Source organism: Leuciscus leuciscus (assembly GCF_965113295.1).
Source record: "Leuciscus leuciscus genome assembly, chromosome: 6".
NCBI classification, from domain to species: domain Eukaryota; kingdom Metazoa; phylum Chordata; class Actinopteri; order Cypriniformes; family Leuciscidae; genus Leuciscus; species Leuciscus leuciscus.
The window spans coordinates 12103603-12118157 of record NC_138730.1 but is presented as its reverse complement, the minus strand read 5'-3'; positions in this window follow the sequence as shown (position 1 = coordinate 12118157).

Below are 14555 nucleotides of genomic sequence, written 5' to 3'. Positions count from 1 at the left end.
TGACAGTCATATAAAAAAAATCTGCCGTGTAGCCAAAGCAAATCTTTACACATTCAGACTGATCAGGGACTACCTACCCTTTCATGCTGCTCACACTTTCATGCACGCCATGATCTTCTCGCATATGAGTTACTGCATCTGCTCATGGTCACAGGCTACTGTTACTACAGTTAAGCCACTTCAAATGATTTATAACAGAGCAGTTAAAATCCTAGATAGGAAGCCCATTAGGTCACATCATTGTGTTAGTCTGAGGAATTAAACATTTTTATCTTTTGCAAATTTCACTAAATTTTCGATGTTGAAGCTGATGCATAAATGTTTAAATCAGCAAGCCCCACAGGTCTTGAGTGAGTGCGTAGTTTCTCTCAGGGCTGTGGGTTCAAGGACTAGAGGAGCTCAGAACGGGAACTGTCAGATCCCGAAATGTAATAGTCAAGTCAAGTCAAGTCAAGTTTATTTGTATAGCGCTTTTCACAATACAGATTGTATCAAAGCAGCTTCACAGTATTAAATTAAAATAATACAACAAAGTTTGTTTCAAGAGGAATTTATTGATTGATAAAATTAAATTAAATATCCCCAAAATATCCCCAACTGAGCAAGCCAAAGGCAACAGTGGCAAGGAACCGAAAAACTTCATCAAGTGACCTAATGGTGTCCTAAAACTCCATCAGGTGACCTAATGGAGAAAAAAAAACCTTGGGAGAACCCAGGCTCAGTCGGGGGCCAGTTCTCCTCTGGCATTTATGAGCTAGAGGCCGGATTGTAGTTTGAACTGTAGGATTATATGAATGCCTGGCTGAAGAGATGCGACTTTAATCTAGTTTTAAACTGGGAGAGCGAGTCTGAGCAACGAACAGTATCAGGAAGACTATTCCAGAGTTTTGGAGCCAAATGTGAGAATGCTCTCCCTCCTTTGGTGGTTCTGGATATCCTAGGTATGACCAAAAGCCTTGAATTTAGTGATCTTAAAGAGCGCGATGGATTATAGGGTGATAAAAGATCCGTTAAATAGACTGGAGCTAAGCCATTTAGGGCTTTATAGGTCAGTAGCAATACCTTGTAATTAATACGGAACTTTATAGGTAACCAATGCAGTGATGATAAAATCGGTGTTATATGATCATATTTTCTTGATCTAGTAAGAACTCTAGCGGCGGCATTTTGGACTAACTGTAGCTTGTTTATTGAGGATGCAGGACAATCAGCTAGTAAAGCATTACAGTAATCCAGTCTCGAGGTCATGAATGCATGAACTAACTTTTCTGCATCAGAAACTGATAGCATATTACGTAGCTTAGCAATGTTTCTAAGGTGGAAAAATGCTGTTTTTGTAACATATGAAATATGATTTTCAAAAGACAGGTTGCAATCGAGTATAACACCCAGGTCTTTTACTGTAGAGGATAAAGTAACAGGACATCCTATGATGTTAAAGTTGTATTGTGCGAGGTTTTGTGGGCGGTTTTTTGAACCGATAAGTATTACCTCTGTCTTGTCTGGATTTAATAAAAGAAAATTACGGGTCATCCAATCTTTTATATCTTTAACACACTCTGTCAATTTGGAAAATTTTGCGTTTTCATCCGGCCGTGATGAAATATATATTTGAGTGTCATCAGCATAACAATGGAAACTAATTCCATGTTTCCTTATAATATTTCCAAGTGGCATCATATATATTGAAAATAACAGAGGGCCTAATACAGATCCCTGCGGCACTCCATAGTTTACTGGAGTTATGATCGATTTTTCTCCATTTAAATAGACAAAATGGTAGCGGTCAGATAGGTATGATTTGAACCAGCTTAGTGCTTGTCCTTGAACACCAGTATAATACTTCATTCGGACAATCAGCTTTTTCTGTACAAGGCACTAAAGCCTGGAATTGTTTACCCACTGAACTGAAAGGAGAGTCAAACTGGGTCCTTTTCAAACACAAACTTAAAGACTCTTTAATCAGAGGTCAGAAATGTGACCACTGACTGTCTGTTGCGTTTATATTGTGTTATACTGTATTATTATTTTAACTATGTATTGTTTAATTTTATGTAAAGGCCCACTAGGGACGAACATTGAGAATTAGCTTCGGCTAAAATGTTGTAGTATGTAACATGAGTTTATGTAACATACTTGTCCCTCCCTATTCAAATAAACGAAAAAAAAAAAAAAAACACACAATGGGCAAAACCCCTCAATTCTCCTGCAAAATGAAACTTTACATTCAAAACAATGTTATTTCTTCTCAAAATGGTATTTTGTTTTCAAATGACACACACAAAAAACACTCCCTCACCATATGAATAGTAATTTATAAGAACCAGTTGAACACTGATGTGCTCAATGTAAAACACTATGATGAATGGAAAACACTTCTTCTCCATTCATCATAATGACTTAGGCCTTTTTTTACTCAGTGTTCACTTGCTACAGACAGTACATACATAAGTGTGTTGTAAAATATTTGAGAATATTGTTTTTATACACAGAACACACAAATACATGGTAAAAAAATATATTTTATTTTTCCCACAAAAACAATGTACACAGTGCACATCCCAACCAACACAAAGTTGGGCATACAGTGGTCTACATACAAAACAACAGAAGAATTGAATGTATACAGTTACAGTAAAAAAACTTAAAAAAAATCCAATGTTGGCATCCATTGCTCCATTGAAGAGCTCACCTGTTGCCCTTTTATGCTAAAGCTCTGATTGCTAATTGTAAAACTGTGTGACGGGTGTTTGCCCATGTGATGAGTCAGTGTGCATATTTGAATGGCAGTGTGTTCCTTGTGAAAACAAGAGATTTGCTGCATGAAAATTGTGCCAAAAGCAGAGAATTGTGTGTAGTGTTTTGAAAAAAAGTGTGTTTTAGAACTGCAATTTGAGTGTAAAGCAGGAATTGTGCTTGTAGTTTAGCAGAATTAGTTCAGGGGGTTGGTGAATGAGTTACATGTTGTGGTCATTGTGTCTCAAGTACCAGAATTTGTGTGTAAACAATTGAGAAAAACTGTATTCTCTCCTCTAAAAAATGTTTTATATTTACTTACATTAAGATGTGTGTGACCATCATATGACAGTAAAAGAGCACACACAAACCTTATTCTAATATGGAATTGTATTGGAATGGTAAAGAGTGTTGGGACGTGACAGGAGGGCCTCCACTCAAGGATACAATATGATGAACAAGTCTAACAATGTTCCACATATGGTTGAAATACCATCACTGGCCTAGAAAGATAACATTCTGGGAGTCAAGACTATAAAGGAGGAAGGATGCCCTCCCTTCACTGTCACACTCTGTGTCACTCTGTGTGACTGTATGACTGCTGGCCTTTTCTTGCAAGAAAATAAACCTCAAAGACTATTGGAAATGTTTGTCTTTTATTCAGTGATAGAGTTTTGTTTGCCACCACACCTCCCTGAAGGCTCTCGAGGCGACAGTAAAGTGACTCAAATTTGGCCTTAAGGCTGATTTATACTTCTGCGTCGGACCTACGCCGGAGCCTCTACGCTGTAGGCAACGCGTTGGTTTTCATTTATACTTCTGCGTCGTTGTCCGCGTTGACGCGCAATTACACTTGCAGAGGGAGCATGTGAAACCCGAGGGAGGGGTCCTAGCAGACCAATCACAGCGCTTGCGTCCGCGTGGAGTTGACGCGTTGTTACATTTTTTGGAGAGGTACACGTCAGGGTACGCGCGCTACACACAGCCTACGACGTAGCTACGGCGTGAGTTCGAGTTACATGTGATAAATTCAGGGAGATAGTAAAGCTGACGGGGAAGATTTCAGAACTTGAGACACGCATCCAAGCTTTAATCAAAGATAGTAAGAGTGCTAGAGCTTTAGATACTGCTGTGGATGCGACTAGCTTAGTGAACTCTGTACACTGTTCGGTTCCGGCTGTAGAGCCCGTGCAGCAGGGCAACTGGGTGACGGTGAGGCGCTGTAGTCGCGGGACAAACCACTGCTCTTCCGTTCCGATTTCAACATCAAACAGATTCTCCCCACTCAGTGAAACACCCACTGAGAATCCTGTTGATTGTGCCCTAGTTATTGGTGATTCGATCACACGGAACGTGAAAATAGAGACACCAGCCACCATAGTCACATGTTTACCGGGAGCCAGAGCGTCTGACATCAAAGCAAATTTAAAAGTGCTGACTAATGCTAATCGTAAATTCTCTAAGATCATTATTCACGTCGGCACTAATGATGTTCGACTCCGCCAGTCGGAGATCACCAAAATTAATATCAAAGAGGTGTGTGAACTCGTAAGTACGATGTCAGGCACTGTAATTTGCTCTGGCCCCCTTCCTGTTCGCAGCAGTGATGAGATAGTTAGTAGATTGTGTTCACTCAATGGTTGGCTGTCGTGGTGGTGTCCGCTTAACCCTCTGGGGACCAAGCTGTTTTTGGGGCCCTTGAGATGTTCTGACATGCTCTGACATTTGTGCTTTTTTCAGTTATTTATAAACATGTTAATGGCAAAGGTGTAAATTCACTCTATATAGCACAAACAGGCCTACCATAATATGCGAGCAACATGTATGTAGATGTTTGTATTTTTAAGAGAATAATGTTTATGCGTGGTTATTTCAAAAAATAAAAATGAAAGTTGCTGAAATAAGACCACAAAACTCATACAAAATATGTGCCCACAAGACTTTTGACTAATGGATGTTTTCTCTTGGAGTTCTAGCTTCAAAATTATGTGAAAATAGTCTTGCTTTATCGTTCACAAAAAAAAAAATACATTGATTTAAATGGTGTAAAACAGGTTTTGCTTGGAAAGCCAATATGCGAGGGGGAGGAGTAGTTTACACCTTAGATTACCCAGTCCCACCCACTCTGCATAATGACTCTGCATAATTAGCCATTCATTCAGGTGTGACACTGACTGAGCCACAATGCAAGGACAAAATAGCCTATATATTTAGAAGAAGACTTATATTGACCATTTAAGATTTTGCTTACATCTATCTTGTAAATATGTTTTGCTATTTTATTAAAAAGGTTACAATTACAACAATAATTACAATTTCAGCAATATTTCTGCAAAAAAGTACTCTTTCTTTGTAAAAAAAAAAAAAAAAAGATTATAGGCCTACATTTTATCATATGTATTCATTAGTTTGAATATAGCCAACATTGGAACATCTTAGTCTATGACTTTATTTTTGACAAAATAGTATTTTATATATATGAGCAGAAAAGCTTATTTGATGTGACAGTATATTCTACAGTAAAAACTGTACCCAAATCTAGTCAACAAAATGTTGTCTTTCATACTTCGCCTGACTTTAACGCAGTAACTGTAACTGTAAAAGCAGTTTATTCTTTCACACACAGACGCGCGATTCATATTTAGGCTAAACAGTCTTTACAAATATGTACCCTTCATTCATCTCACAGAAACGCTATTCATATTATAGAAACGCGATTCATCTTTTTGTTTACATAAGCCTACAACGTTATTCCATAACGTTATTCCACATTAACACTTGAGAAAGGATAACTTAGCCTACCTCACTCCTCAGCGGGATCTGCTCCTCATATCAGCACGGAAAATTTTCTCCATAAGGTAGGCTATATTATGCCTCTTTGTTTACAGCTGATGTGGGGGCGTTTCACAGACTGAAATGGTTCTCAGAATTTGCGTTTGAATAGCACGCGCTCTCCGGGGCGTGGTCAAATTACTTTTGAATGGCTCCTAATGAGCTCGACTGGAGTCGCTCTCTTTTTATACAGATTACAGAAGCTGATAATATTTGTTTTTTATATAAATTACTTCATTTAAAAGCTGCGATCTCAAGCTTTATGCCCGTGGGTCTGTTTGCCTGTTTGACTGAATTTTCGCGGAGTTATAGATAATTTTCGAACGCGTTTCAAATGGGAGTTTACTGACAGAGAGAAGGCAGAAATAGCATCATGTTAGTTTTTCTTTATTTGTCAAAAAGCAAAACACTTTATTTGTATTGTGAGTATACAGAAAAAAAATAGAAACTGAACAGGATCGATTGATGTATTACACGAAAATGAAAGATCAAAATTAACAGAGCATTTTGTGTTTATTTTTCATTGCTAAAAAAAAAAACGAGCAAAACGCGCGGGCGCGTTTTTGGTCCCCAGAGGGTTAATAATATAGAATTCATAGTCAATTGGAAAAGTTTTTGGGGCAGACCTGACCTGTTGAAAAGAGATGGTATTCATCCCTCCTGGGATGGTGCTGCTCTTCTCTCTAGTAATATGGCACATAGTCTTAGAGCTCAAACATGACAATCTGGGGCTCAGGTCAGGAAGCAGACAGACTGGCTAAACCGACCGTCTGCTAGCGGCCTCGCATCACCAAGGTCAGATAAATCCCATCACATAGAGCCTCTTTCACCTAGATATAATCATATAGAGACTGTGTCTGTTCTCCAAATTAGGACATACAAAAAACATCCAAACCCATTCAAGGTTAAAAATGTTATTGATGTTCAACAAATAAAAAACAGATATAATACGGATGAGCAAATGATAAAGCTCGGGTTGCTGAATATTCAATCCCTTACTTCAAAAGCAGTAATTCAATACTTCAAAAGCAGTAATTCAATAATTCTTTTGAAGTGTTGTTGCTTAATGTAAATGTAACACTCCATCCATACATCCATCTTCTACCGCTTATCCGGGGCCGGGTCGCGGGGGCAGCAGTCTAAGCAGGGATGCCCATACTTCCCTCTCCCTAGACACTTCCTCCAGCTCTTCCGGGGGGACACCGAGGCGTTCCCAGGCCAGCCGGGAGACATAGTCTCTCCAGCGTGTCCTAGGTCTTCCCCGGGGTCTCCTCCCGGTGGGACATGCCCGGAACACCTTCCCGGGAAGGCGTCCAGGAGGCATCCGGAAAAGATGCCCGAGCCCCCTCAACTGACCCCTCTCGATGTGGAGGAGCAGCGGCTCTACTCTGAGCTCCTCCCGAGTGACCGAGCTTCTCACCCTATCTCTAAGGGATCGCCCAGCCACCCTACGGAGAAAGCTCATTTCGGCCGCTTGTATCCGGGATCTTGTCCTTTCGGTCATGACCCACAGCTCATGACCATAGGTGAGAGTAGGAACGTAGATTGACTGGTAAATCGAGAGCTTCGCCTTGCGGCTCAGCTCCTTCTTTACCACGACAGACCGGTACAGGGACCGCATTACTGCAGAAGCTGCACCGATCCGCCTGTCAATCTCCCGTTCCATCCTTCCCTCACTCGCGAACAAGACCCCAAGATACTTGAACTCCTTCACTTGAGGCAGGAACTCTCCACCAACCTGAAGCGAGCAAGCCACCCTTTTCCGACTGAGAACCATGGCCTCGGACTTGGAGGTGCTGATTTTCATCCCAGCCGCTTCACACTCGGCTGCAAACCGTCCCAGTGCATGCTGGAGGTCCTGGTCTGATGAGGCCAACACGACAACATCATCCGCAAAGAGCAGAGATGAAATCGTGTGGTCCCCAAACCCGACCCCCTCCGGCCCCTGGCTGCGCCTAGAAATTCTGTCCATAAAAATTATGAACAGAACCGGCGACAAAGGGCAGCCCTGCCGGAGTCCAACACGCACCGGGAACAAGTCTGACTTACTGCTGGCAATACGAACCAAGCTCCTGCTCCGGTCGTACAGGGACCGGATAGCCCTTAGCAAAGGGCCCCGGACCCCATACTCCCGGAGCACCCTCCACAGGCCGCCGCGAGGGACACAGCCGAATGCCTTCTCCAAATCCACAAAGCACATGTAGATTGGTTGGGCAAACTCCCATGAGCCCTCCAGCACCCTGTAGAGGGTATAGAGCTGGTCCAGTGTTCCACGACCGGGACGAAAACCACACTGTTCCTCCTGAATCCGAGGTTCTACTATCGGCCGGATTCTCCTCTCCAGTACCCTGGCATAGACTTTCCCAGGGAGGCTGAGAAGTGTGATCCCCCTATAGTTGGAGCACACCCTCCGATCCCCCTTCTTGAAAAGAGGGACCACCACCCCGGTCTGCCAGTCCAAAGGTACTGTCCCCAACCGCCACGCGATGTTGCAGAGGCGTGTCAGCCAAGACAGCCCCACAACACCCAGAGACTTGAGGTACTCAGGGCGGATCTCATCCACCCCCGGTGCCTTGCCACCGAGGAGTTTCTTGACTACCTCGGTGACTTCAGCTTGGGTGATGGACGAGTCCGCCTCCGAGCCCTCAGCCTCTGCTTCCTCAATGGAAGACGTGACGGCGGGATTGAGGAGATCCTCGAAGTATTCCTTCCACCGTCCGATGATATCCCCAGTCGAGGTCAACAGCTGCCCACCTCCACTGTAAACAGCGTTGGTAGGGCACTGCTTCCCCCTCCTGAGGCGCCGGACGGTTTGCCAGAATCTCTTCGAGGCCGACCGATAGTCCTTCTCCATGGCCTCACCGAACTCCTCCCAGGCCCGAGTTTTTGCCTCCGCAACCACCCGGGCTGCAGTCCGCTTGGCCCGTCGGTACCCATCAGCTGCCTCAGGAGTCCCACAAGCCAGCCAGGCCCGATAGGACTCCTTCTTCAGCTTGACGGCATCCCTTACTTCCGGTGTCCACCACCGGGTTAGGGGATTGCCGCCTCGACAGGCACCGGAGACCTTACGGCCACAGCTCCGAGTGGCCGCGTTGACAATGGAGGTGGAGAACATGGTCCACTCGGACTCAATATCTCCAGACTCCCTCGGGATCTGGTCGAAGCTCTGCCGGAGGTGGGAGTTGAAGATCTCTCTGACAGGAGATTCAGCCAAACGTTCCCAACAGACCCTCACAGTACGTTTGGGTCTGCCGAGTCTGTCCAGCTTCCTCCCCCGCCATCGGATCCAACTCACCACCAGGTGGTGATCAGTTGACAGCTCCGCCCCTCTCTTCGCCCGAGTGTCCAAGACATACGGCCGGAGGTCGGATGAAACAACCACAAAGTCGATCATTGACCTCCGGCCTAGGGTGTCCTGGTGCCATGTGCACTGATGGACACCCTTATGCTTGAACATGGTGTTCGTTATGGACAAGCTGTAACTAGCACAGAAGTCCAATAACAGAACACCACTCGGGTTCAGATCAGGGGGGCCGTTCCTCCCAATCACGCCCCTCCAGGTGTCACTGTCGCTGCCCACGTGGGCGTTGAAGTCCCCCAGTAAAACGATGGAGTCCCCAGTCGGAGCACTTTCCAGCACCCCTCCCAGAGACTCCAAGAAGGCCGGGTACTCTGCACTGCCGTTCGGCCCGTAAGCACAAACGACAGTGAGAGACCTATCCCCGACCCGAAGGCGTAGGGAAGCGACCCTCTCGTTCACCGGGGTGAACTCCAACACATGGCGGCTGAGCTGGGGGGCTATAAGCAAACCCACACCAGCCCGCCGCCTCTCACCATGGGCAACTCCAGAGTGGTGAAGAGTCCATCCTCTCTCGAGGAGTGTGGTTCCAGAGTCCAAGCCGTGCGTAGAGGTGATCCCAACTATCTCTAGTCGGAATCTCTGAACCTCACGCACAAGCTCAGGCTCCTTCCCCGCCAGAGAGGTGACATTCCATGTCCCTAGAGCTAGATTCCGCGTCCAGGGATCGGATTGTCTAGGCTCCCGCCTTTGACTGCCGCCCGATCCACTTAGCACCGGCCCCTTACGGTCCCTCCTGCAGGTGGTGGGTCCACGGGAGGGTGGCCCCACGTCACTCCTTCGGGCTGAGCCCGGCCGGACCCCATGGGGGGAGGCCCGACCACCAGGCGCTCGCATACGAGCCCCAACCCCGGGCCTGGCTCCAGGGTGGGGCCCCGGCTGCGCCATACCGGGCGACGTCACGGTCCTCCTTTTTTTGGGCATCATAAGGGGTTTTGAACCGCTCTTAGTCTGACCCGTCGCCTAGGACCTGTTTGCCTTGGGAGACCCTACCAGGGGCATATAGCCCCAGACAACATAGCTCCTAGGTTCATTCGGGTACTCAAACCCCTCCACCACGGTAAGGTGGCAGTTCAAGGAGGGGTGTACCTTGTTACACGAAAATGTAACACTATCTAGTGTAAATGATAAATCACGTTTAACATTTGTGCTGGCTACTGTATACAGGCCACCAGGGCACCATACAGACTTTATCAAAGGATTTGCTGATTTTCTATCAGAGTTAATACTGGCTGCAGATAAAGTACTAATTGTTGGTGATTTTAATATACATGTAGATAACGAAAAAGATGCATTGGGATTGGCATTTAAAGACATTCTGAACAACACGTGTCAGGACCCACTCATTGTCGTAATCATACTCTAGATCTAATATTATCACACGGAATAAATGTTGATGCCATTGAAATTTTGCAGCAGAACGATGACATCTCAGATCATTATCTAGTCTCGTGTAAACTTCATTTAGCCGAGGCTGCAAAGCCGACTCCGTGTTATAAATATATTAGATCTATCACTTCTGCCACTAAAGATTGCTTTATCAATAATCTTCCTAATCAGTTTCATCATCTCAGCATCCCGGATAGCTTAGAAGAACTCGATATTGCGACAGAAACTTTTAACTCTCTCTTTTCCAGCACTTTAGACACAGTTGCTCCGTTGCGCTTAAAGAAGATTAAAGAAAATAGTCCAACGCCGTGTTACAACGAGCACACTCGGGCCTTAAGAGAGCAGCCAGAAAAATGGAGCGTTGCTGGAAGAAAACAAAACTAGAGGTATTTCGCATTTCATGGAAAGAGAGTTCGATTGCATACAGAGAGGCCTTAAAAGCTGCTGGATCAGCTTATTTTTCAAACTTATTAGAAGAAAATAAACAAAACCCTAGGTATTTATTTGAAACAGTGGCTAAACTAACGAAAAATAAATCTTCAACCCCAGACGTTTCCAAGCAGCACAGCAGTAATGACTTTATGAACTTCTTTACTAACAAGATTGATAATATCAGGGAGAAAATTATAACTATGCAACCGTCTACTACAGTATCGCATCAGGCAGTGCATTGTAGTGTCCTTGAAGAAAAATTGGATTCATTCGTTGCTATAGGAGAGGAAGAATTTACTAAACTCATTAAATCATCTAAATCGACAACATGTATGTTAGACCCTATACCGACTAAGCTATTGAAAGAGATGCTTCCAGAGGTCACAGATCCTCTTCTTAATATCATTAATTCGTCTTTGTCTCTAGGATACGTACCGTTCGTTTTTTTTCGTTTTGTTTAAAATTGGTTTTGAAGAAATATACAGCTGAGTATCATCAGCATAACAGTGAAAGCTAATTCCATGTTTCCTAATGATATCTCCTAAGGGTAGCATGTACAGAGTGAACAGCAACGGTCCTAGTACTGAGCCTTGTGGTACGCCATACTGAACTTGTGATCGATAAGACATCTCTTCATTTACTGCTACAAACTGATAACGGTCAGATAAGTATGATTTAAACCATGCTAGTGCAATTCCACTAATGCCAACATAATTTCGAGTCTATTTAAAAGAATGTTGTGGTCAAAAGTGTGAAATGCAGCACTAAGTTCGAGTAACACTAATAGAGAGATACAACCACGATGATGATAAGATGATAAGATGATAAGAGCAAATCATTTGAAACTCTAATGAGAGTAGTCTCAGTACTATGGTACGGTCTAAATCCTGACTGAAAATCCTCACAGATATAATTTCTTTCAAGAAAGGAACACAGTTGTGAGGATAACGCCTTTTCTAATATCTTTGACAAAAGGTAGATTCGAGATTGGCCTGTAATTGACTAATTCTGTAGGATCAAGTTGCGTTTTTATAACAAGCGGTTTAATCATAGCCAGCTTAAAAGTTTTCGGTACATATCCTATTGACAAAGAGGAATTAATGATATTAAGAAGAGGGTCTGTGACCTCTGGAAGCATCTCTTTCAGTAGCTTAGTCGGTATAAGGTCCAACATGCATGTTGTCGATTTAGATGATTTAATGAGTTTAACGAATTCTTCCTCTTCTATAGCAATTAATGAATCGAATTTTTCTTCAAGGACACTACAATGCACTGCCTGATGCGATGTTATAATTTTCTCCCTGATATTATCAATCTTATAAGTGAAGAAGTTCATAAAGTCATTACTGCTGTGCTGCTTGGAAACTTCTGGGGTTGAGGCTTTCTTTTTCGTTAGTTTAGCCACTGTTTCAAATAAACACCTAGGGTTTTGTTTATTTTCTTCTAATAGGTTTGAAAAATAAGCAGATCTAGCAGCTTTTAATCTAGCAGCTCTGTACGTAATCGAGCTCTCCTTCCATGAAATGCGAAGTACCTCTAGTTTGGTCACTGGTTCAAAGAGCATGCACAGAGTCCAAATTAAAACAATTACCCATCGTCCAAATTAATCAATGTGTACTTACGATGGGGAATTGTTTAATTTGGACTCTGTGCATGCTCTTTGAGACAGTGACCATCGACCTGCATTATATGACTGACAGACAAGAACGGTTTGACCTAAAAATATAAAAATTGAAACTACTGCGGAAAAAAAGACACCTACATCTTGGATGCCCTTGAGGTAAGCTAAAACATACCAAAATTTAATTTCAAAGTGAACAATCCCTTTAAGAGAGCAGCCAGAAAAATGGAGCGCAACTGGAAGAAAACAAAACTAGAGGTATTTCGCATTTCATGGAAGGAGAGCTCGATTACGTACAGAGCTGCTAGATTAAAAGCTGCTAGATCTGCTTATTTTTCAAACCTATTAGAAGAAAATAAACAAAACCCTAGGTGTTTATTTGAAACAGTGGCTAAACTAACGAAAAAGAAAGCCTCAACCCCAGAAGTTTCCAAGCAGCACAGCAGTAATGACTTTATGAACTTCTTCACTTATAAGATTGATAATATCAGGGAGAAAATTATAACATCGCATCAGGCAGTGCATTGTAGTGTCCTTGAAGAAAAATTCGATTCATTAATTGCTATAGAAGAGGAATAATTCGTTAAACTCATTAAATCATCTAAATCGACAACATGCATGTTGGACCTTATACCGACTAAGCTACTGAAAGAGATGCTTCCAGAGGTCACAGACCCTCTTCTTAATATCATTAATTCCTCTTTGTCAATAGGATATGTACCGAAAACTTTTAAGCTGGCTATGATTAAACCGCTTGTTATAAAAACACAACTTGATCCAACAGAATTAGTCAATTACAGGCCAATCTCGAATCTACCTTTTGTCAAAGATATTAGAAAAGGCGTTATCCTCACAACTGTGTTCCTTTCTTGAAAGAAATTATATCTGTGAGGATTTTCAGTCAGGATTTAGACCGTACCATAGTACTGAGACTACTCTCATTAGAGTTTCAAATGATTTGCTCTTATCATCTTATCATCTTATCATCATCGTGGTTGTATCTCTCTATTAGTGTTACTCGAACTTAGTGCTGCATTTCACACTTTTGACCACAACATTCTTTTAAATAGACTCGAAATTATGTTGGCATTAGTGGAATTGCACTAGCATGGTTTAAATCATACTTATCTGACCGTTATCAGTTTGTAGCAGTAAATGAAGAGATGTCTTATCGATCACAAGTTCAGTATGGCGTACCACAAGGCTCAGTACTAGGACCGTTGCTGTTCACTCTGTACATGCTACCCTTAGGAGATATCATTAGGAAACATGGAATTAGCTTTCACTGTTATGCTGATGTATATTTCTTCAAAACCAATTTTAAACAAAACGAAAAAAAACGAACGGTACGTATCCTAGAGACAAAGACGAATTAATGATATTAAGAAGAGGATCTGTGACCTCTGGAAGCATCTCTTTCAATAGCTTAGTCGGTATAGGGTCTAACATACGTGTTGTCGATTTAGATGATTTAATGAGTTTAGTAAATTCTTCCTCTCCTATAGCAACGAATGAATCCAATTTTTCTTCAAGGACACTACAATGCACTGCCTGATGCGATACTGTAGTAGACGGTTGCATAGTTATAATTTTCTCCCTGTTATTATAAATCTTGTTAGTAAAGAAGTTCATAAAGTCATTACTGCTGTATTGCTTGGAAACGTCTGGGGTTGAAGATTTATTTTTCGTTAGTTTAGCCACTGTTTCAAATAAATACCTAGGGTTTTGTTTATTTTCTTCTAATAGGTTTGAAAAATAAGCTGATCCAGCAGCTTTTAAGGCCTCTCTGTATGCAATCGAACTCTCTTTCCATGAAATGCGAAATACTTCTAGTTTTGTTTTCTTCCAGCAACGCTCCATTTTTCTGCTCCAATCCCAATGCATCTTTTTCGTTATCTAAATGTATATTAAAACACCAACAATTATGACTTTATCTGCAGCCAGTACTAACTCTGATAGAAAGTCAGCAAATTCTGTGATAAAGTCTGTATGGTGCCCTGGTGGCCTGTATACAGTAGCCAGCACAAATGTTAAACATGATTTATCATTTACACTATATATTGCTATATTAAGCAGCAACACTTCAAAACAATTATATTTGAAACTTGATTTCTTAGTAATTCTGAAGATATGACTATAAATTACAGCGACACCTCCCCCTTTGCCTTTCAGACGAGGTTCATGTTT